Raw genomic sequence first — 8,431 nt, forward strand, 5'->3', positions numbered from 1 at the left:
ACGGCTGTGCTAGTATTAGATGGTGAAATAATAAAAATGAGGATGATAGTGTGGAGGAAGTGCAAAAGGAGAATGAGGGGGAAATATATGTCCTATCTGACACTAATGTGAATGTTGATAATAAGGATGTGGTTTGCGTAAATCAGCCATCAGTGGCAGCAGTTCTTGCTAATGATAAAAAGAAAGCCAGAAAAGCAACGTCTTGGGTGTGGAATTATTTTAATCTAAATTCTGACAACAGTGGTGAAGGCATCTGTTCCATTTGTAAAGCCAAAGTTAGCAGAAGAAGAGACTTTAACCATCTACGCACCTCCTCCCTGTTACGTCATTTGCAGCGAGTGCATGCAATTTATTTAACAAAATTATAATTTGTAAATTCATAACAAGCAGTCAAGTATCAGCTACCAGCAGTTTGGACCAGCACATGCAATCTCCACCACCAACACCCTCATCATCAACCTCCTCCTTAATAATTGAAGGTAGTCCTTCCAAAAAATGTTTTGTGGGGGCCCAAACAAACCAAGGAGTTCAGCCACAAAAGTATCAGTCCTAGTGGCTAAAGTGCTTGGTTTGTTAAACTGTGCATGTCCTTTTTAATATCCCACATAAGAGTGGGTGGGAGGGACAATTCCATCTTGCACCTCTTTCCTTTACAATTGCACAATTTGGGGCATTGCCGACTGACATTATTATAGTTTATTAAACTGCCATCCTGTCTGCCACTGCTGTGTGGCAATGTTTCATAGATGTCCTATATTTTTTAAACTGCCGTGCGTTTGTGCTGCTGCTCTGTTGCTTACTTTAGCCAGCCAGCTCGCTGCAGCCTTTGGCCTATAGTGGTGAAATATAGTGACGTCAATATTGTGAGCTGTGAGGTGGTTAAAAATGCATAGAAATGCCTGAAAACTATTGTTATTAAGGTTAATAATACTGTAGGAACAAAAACAGGCCCAAATTATGTGGTTTTAGCTGTTTATATAATTTTTTGGAAACAATACAGATCCAAAACCAAAACCTACAAACTAAACACCAAGGAAAAAAATCCAAAACCAGATTCAGATCCAAAACCAGGGGAGATCCAGATCCAAAACCAAAACACGGGGGTCGGCGCACATCTCTACACAAAACCCAGAACCCAAAACACGGAAGGGTGGTTTTGGCAAAACCAATCCAGATCCAAAACAAGAACAAAGATGCAGATCCAAAACCAAAACATAAAACAAGAAAAGTGGCCGGTGCACACCCCTAACGATAACCAAATCGTTCATTATATCGTCTAATGGATACTCAGCATAAGAGGTGAATCTCTGCCAGGGTTTTGCTGTGGATCCCACTGCACTGGATTATTTAGCACATTGAACCACATTATTCATCTGGGACCCTGTATTGCATAAGGACTTTTTCATCAATCTGTGGACATCGTGGTGACATGCCGGCAGTCTGCGCCCATCCCTGCAGTTGTATAGGACTCCTCCCTTCACGTATTGAGCGTTCAAGTGTGCTGTGATGCATTCATTCCTGTCTTCTAAATAAACCTTGTTTCAGTTTTTTCTTATTCTATCACGTCTGGATGATCTGCGGACCCTTTATCCCCACACTGGACTTGTCTTTATGTGTATGATTTTATTTTAAAACAAAAAAAGAGCACTTATCTGGACTCTGGAGTAACATTGGTTGTGTCAACAATTTTTAACCATGTTTCTTTTTGGTACCATTATTGTAATACAGGTACACAATCATATTTCCACTAATGCTGGTCATTTTTAACATTTCGTATCATCATAATAAGCATCGTGAGCTAAAAAAATCCAATGGCAAAGCAGAGAGTGTAATGGAAAACTGTGGCAATGAGGAGCCCTATGTATCTCATATGTTGTTTGAAAACTTTCAATGTATTTACAGTACTAAAATTCATAAATAGTGTTATACATTGCAATATTGTTAAACTACTGCATATGTTTGTATGTGCCATAAAGTATACATTTGATAGTAATTAGTCATACATTTGTTTTATATGCATTTGCTTTTTTCTTACAATTGTTTATTCGTCTTTTGTCTGACATGCAGAATTGACCAGGAACGGAATAGCATTGATCTCTTTAGAGTACCCTTTAAGTTTTATGTGCAATTTATCAAGCTGAATGAGTTTACTCCTGTGCCTGCTAAATAAAACAAAACTAAAGTGCCTTGCGATAATTACATTTCCTGAAAGGTTAATGCCTGCCTAACTTGCTTCTGCATTGATTAGAGGCAACCAGAGACAAGGTTGTGTATGCAACAAACAGGCACACACACAATGGTCAATTCATTAAACACGAAAAGTTACACACAAGCAAACACACGCAAACGCACACATTGGTCAATTCATAATGCCACCATAGACATGGTTCTAATGGACTTTGGGCCTGATTCAGACCTGGTCGCAAGGCAGCCTGTCGATGCGAAATATGCTAATGACCGCATACGCAATGTAACCGCAGCACAATAAGTAGACACCCAGCACTACATAATGCCGCCTACTTCCCCTCACTTACGTTCTCGCAACACAGCGAAAATATCGGGAACCATCGGACCCACATGCACAAGTTGTAGTTGACCTGTCCCTATCGCAGACCATTGCTAATGTTTGTGTGTGTAACTAAATGCTGTCGCTGGGGCCTAATTATGCAAGCCCCTGAAATGGCGTCTAGATGCCTGTGTTTCTTTGACCACCCCCCCGTCACCACCCTCAAACGGTCACTTCCTGTCAATCACTATATGAAGCCTCTGCGTGCTCGCTGCAGTCGATTCCCGATCACAGCGGCCGGTTCGTGCATGAGCACTGCGTTGCATACACATGCGCAGAATGCAAACATCGACAGGCTGCGTGCGAACGCAGTCTTGCGACCAGGTCTGAATCAGGCCCTTTGCTCATAAGCAAAGAGCAACAAAAACTAACCTCATATAGATAAAAAATAAGCTTGTTTATAAAATATCTAAAATAAATTTAGAAGATAAAGGGGTCTAGTTACTAAGCAGTGTTAGGAGAGAGTGAAAAGTGATATGTAAGTGATAAGGTGCCAGCCAATCAGCTCCCAACTGTCATTTTTCATACACAGCCTGTGAGTTGGGAGCTGATTGGCTGGCACCTTATCACTTACTTATCACTTTTCACTCTGTCTCATAACACTGCTTAGTAAATAGACCCCAGAGTGTTAAGTTCTTAGCAGTTGTGACTCCAGAGGTGAAGCGCAGACCAATATTCAAAAAGGGGAGCTACACCAACTGCCGACCCAAATGTTCCAAACATCACTGGCAGCTGGTGTAGCTCCACTATTTCAATATTGGACTGTGCTGCAGCCACACTTCTGAAGCAGCCACGTGACCCAGGCAATGAGCTTACAGTCCCACATCACTTGGTACATGTTGCTTTGTCACCTAATTACCTTGGTCGAGAGGAAACATTTTACCACTTTTCACCCCCTCAAGGAGTTGAATTTCAAAAAAATCCCTGCTTAGTGGGTGCTTGCATCGTGCAATGAATATACTCCCTAAATTTTATGTTTCTAGGTCATGGGGTTTGGACTGGGCATTAATGAGTCAGTCAGTCATGATAATACACAGGGGGCATTGCCCCTTTCACCCCCTTAGGCATTGAATATTGATAAATCCCTGCTTAGAGGGTGCCTACGTCATGGAAGGCATATACTCCCCAAATTACATGTTTCTAGGTCCAGGGGTTTGGGCTGGGCATTGATGAGTTAGTCAGGACATTTGTTTATATATACCACCATAAGTGTTCTACAGTTCCTGACAAAGTACATAAATCAGTGAACAAGAAAACAGTGACTTACAGTACAATACAATGCAGGACAAGGACATTATATACATTGCTGCATATACGATCATAACACTCAAATAAGCAACAAGCAATAAGCAACCAAGTGATAGGAGCCCAAGTATGGAGTGAGGAGTAGATGAAAGTACAAGAAAGGAGAAGCACAAGAGGGTAGAGGGCCCTGCTCGAGAGTGCTTACATGTGGCAGCGGGTTAGGCTGAGAGCTGGAAGGCTTTGATGAAGTAGTGGTTCTTGAGAGCCCGTTTGAAGATTTGTAGAGAGGTGGAGAGCCTGATGTGGAGAGGGAGAGAGTACGAGAGGTAGAGAGCTGCACAGGCAAAATCTTGGAGGCGGGAGTGGGAGGAAGTAATCAGTTGGCAGGAGAGGCGGCATGCATTAGTTGAGCAAAGAGGGCAGACAGGAGTGTGAAGGGAGATGAGGTATATATACAGTATATCTCACAACCATAATATGCATCACTGTGCAGAGAATATTTGTCATTCACACGAGTCCCTGCCCAATAGGAACTTCCATTATGATCTAATGGGTCTATTCATCATTGCAAGAAAAGCCCTGAGGAATCTTTCAAACAATTAACGGCAGTAGTAAAGCTTTTCTTTCACTAGTGTTCACTGAAACAGTAAAATCTTCTGGCGCTACTATTTACCATTAAAACTTTGCTGATGAGTAAATAATTTTCTCCTACAGCAAATGCATTACAAATAAAAATATTTTTCTATTTTTATAATTATTATATATAATTTTTTACCTTTAATTAATTTTCCATGATATATACAATACTGTGCACCAGTTTTAGGCAGGTATGGAAAAATTGCTGCAAAGTAAGAATGCTTTCAAAAATAGAATTGTTAAAAGTTTATTTTTAGCAATTAACAAAATGCAAAGTGAATGAACAGAAGAGAAATCTAAATCAAATCAATATTTGGTGTGACCATCCTTTGCCTTCAAAACAACATAAATTCTTTTAGGTACACTTGCAGTGTTTGAAGGAACTCGGCATGGAGTTTGTTCCAAACATCTTGGAGAACTATAAGGATTTATAAACAAAAAACAGTTAAGGTGCCCATCCACTTGATACTGAGTGATTGCACGATTACGACATTGTAATCGTGCAATCGCTCAGTTATCAGCTGCAAAACGGGCATTTAAATGTCTAAACGACCAGTGAGGCGCACACCCGCTGGTCGTTTCTGGCAACTATCATCGCCCGAACATGATGGTCAACCTGACGACCGCCGTCAGGTTGCTATGTTTGGGGATGATTGATGTGCATACACTGAACGTTCAGTGTATGCACTTCACCCCTAGGGAGATGACAGCACGATTACGCAGTCGTAATCGTGCCATCGTCCGTGCATCTACAAGTGGATGAGTACCTTTACAGTTGTAGACTGGGTGCTACTTTAATATAAAAAATTATCACAATCACATTAATAATCAATTTTTTTTAAACGCTGCCCCCCAACGAGTACCTCTGAAATACTATCAATCCAAAGCAGATAAAAATTATATATAAATGGAATAATAAATTATTCCACTTAATGGGTTCACGTTAATGCTAGTGAATCAGAACACAGGTGTATAAATCACATAACCATTTAAAAAAAAGAAGACAATATACATCTTCAATAAAATAAAATTTTATATATATATATATATATGTACAGCAAACCAAAATTACAAATCACTTAATACCAATATATGGTCCCCTGTCCTGGTTCCCCAGAGAAGAAGTTTGGCTCCTTTGTTAATGTGTAGTAAACTATTACCAGCTATAGTTGTGCCTCCTTAAGGAGAGTCTGCAGAAAGCAGCTGATTTATAATTTACTGAGTTCCAGGGAAGCACAGATGAATTGTCCAGTAATCTAAAGCTGGGCATCCACTATACAATTGTTATGTTCTGGGTTATTTGTGGACCTGGAGTGGTAGCAGGAGCGATCACAGAAGCGGGTTTGAATAAAAAACTAGGTTTTTTAATAAGTGTTTGAGTAGACATAAAATATGGCAGTAAATAAAAGTCCAGGAATATATAAATGTGCACAAGAGTTCTGTGGTGGGAGTAATAGGTTAATTTCCAAGTAGAAACAATTAGAGCTGTCCAGGTGTGCAGGTAGTGAGACTGAAAATAATCAAGCAGGTATGCAGGTAGTGAACTAAGGCAAATGAGCAGGATGTCAGCAGGCTCAGGCACTCAGGTATGGGCAAGGGTGATGGAGGAAGCGGGGTAGTCCAGCGGAAGCTAGGAGCTGACAGGCAGACTGGCAGACAGCGAATTCACAGGAACAGGATAAGCACAGAGAACTCCCTCTCAGCTAGGCTGAGATACACGTTGCACTGGCAAATAAGGAAGGCACTGACCCTTCCTAAATACCCCATGCCGTGCTGTTACTGGCCGGAGGGAACATGTGACTCACCAGGATTCTGTCACCAGAAGGCAAGATGGCGGCGCCCATGCCAAACGGAACAGAGACGCCGCCAGGCTTCACCAGCACAGAGTGACAACTGGCCTGCACAACAACGTGCACAGCCAAAGCCCCCCGCCAGACACCAGCTCCGCCACCAGACAGCCCACACCACAACTACCTCACAGGTAACACCCGCCTAGCGCCATGCTGAAATACCCTGACCGTGACAGTACCCCCCCCTTTTGGGGTGGGTCAGGAAACTCACCAGGCTTCTCCGGATGGGCAGAATGGAATCTCCTGATGAGCATGGGAGCATGGACATCACAAGCATCGGTCCAGCAACGTTCCTCTGGACCGTAACCTTTCCAGTCCAGCAAATACTGTAGATGACCTCTGTGCAGACGAGAGTCCAAGATCTGGGCGACTTCAAACTCAACTCCTCTCTCCGTCTGGACTCGAGGAGAAGCAGGTAGAGCATTATGGAACTTATTCAGGACCAGGGTCTTTAATAAGGAAACATGGAAGGAATTAGGAATTTTTAGGTATGGGGGTAACTGTAAATGGTAGGCCACTGGATTAATGACTTCTGTTATGGTGAAGGGACCGATGAAGCGGGGTGCAAATTTCATTGAAGGAACTCTTAGACGAAGGTTCCGGGTAGACAACCAGACCTGGTTTCCTACTTGCATGCGTGGAACTATTCTACGCTTCTTATCGGCCTGGGTCTTATAGCGAGAGGATGCCTTCAACAAATCAGACTGTACTTGAGTCCAGATGGCAGCAAAATTCCGCACCATGTCCTCTACGGCCGGAACATCAAACACAGGCAGGCTTCGGAATTCGGGAACACGAGGATGAAGGCCATAAACAACCTGAAATGGCATTTGGTTAGTTGACGAGTGGTAGGAAGCATTGTGTGCAAACTCGGCCCACGGCAGCAAGACAGCCCAATTGTCCTGGGAAGATGACATAAAAATTCTTAAGAAAGTCTCTAGATCTTGATTAACTCTCTCAGTGGAGCCGTTGCTTTGCGGATGGTAGGCCGTGGAAAAGTTTAACTTCACTTGAAGAACAGAACACAAAGCCCTCCAGAATTTTCCAGTAAACTGCACACCACGGTCAGAGACAATGTCAGCAGGAAGGCCATGTAGACAAAATATGTGTTGGACAAACAACTGTGCCAGGTCAGGGGCAGAAGGTAACTTCTTCAACGGTATATAGTGGACCATCTTAGAGAATCGGTCTATTACAACCCAGATAGTGTTGAAGCCTTGAGAGACTGGCAGGTCTGTGACGAAATCCATGGAGAGATGCGTCCATGGACATGATGGAGTAGGTAGTGGAAGCAATTCCCCAGCTGGAGCTTGTCATGATGATTTATGCTGGGCACAGGAGGAGCAGGAAGAGATGAACTCCATTATATCTGCCTTCATAGAAGGCCACCAATAGTGTCTTTTCAGGAACTCCAAGGTCTTACGAGTGCCTGAGTGCCCAGCGAAGTGAGAGGAATGTGCCCAAGTGAGAAGCCGCTTCCTTAATTCCGGGGCCACAAATGATTTTCCCGTAGGAGGCTGAATCTGTAATCCGGCGAAGACTCTTGATTCCAAGACAGGGGTATTGCTTTGATTTTCAGACTGATCATCACAGAGGAGAGATCTCGATAGGGCATCAGCCTTCTGATTAAGTGCTCCAGACTGGAAGGTCAGGGTGAACTAAAACCTGGCAAAGAATATTGCCCAGCGGGCTAAACGAGGACTCACACATTGAAGGTTTTTGAGAAATAGGAGATTTCTATGGTCTGTAAATACAGTAAATGGGAACTTAGCACCTTCTAGTAAATATCTCCATTCCTTCATCACCAACTTAACAGCTAGTAGCTCTTGCTCACCTATGGCATAGTTCCTTTCGGCAGGTGAGAATTTTTTAGAAAAGAACCCACAAGGATGGACTCGGTTGTACTCATAATGTTGAGACAAGACTGCTCCCACAGCTTCAGATGATGTGTCTACTTCCAACAAAAAAGGACTGTCCAGATCTGGTTGTCGAAGAACTGGTGCTGAGATAAAGGCCTGTTTTAGAAGATGAAAGGCAGACTCTGCCTCAGGTGACCATTGGGAAGGATTAGCACCTTTGCGGGTCAAGGCTGTAATGGGAGCCAGCAATGTAGAAAATCCCTTGATGAAGCATC

This window comes from Taudactylus pleione, unplaced genomic scaffold (assembly GCF_031769625.1).
Source record: "Taudactylus pleione unplaced genomic scaffold, aTauple2 ptg000093l, whole genome shotgun sequence".
Lineage (NCBI taxonomy): Eukaryota > Metazoa > Chordata > Amphibia > Anura > Myobatrachidae > Taudactylus > Taudactylus pleione.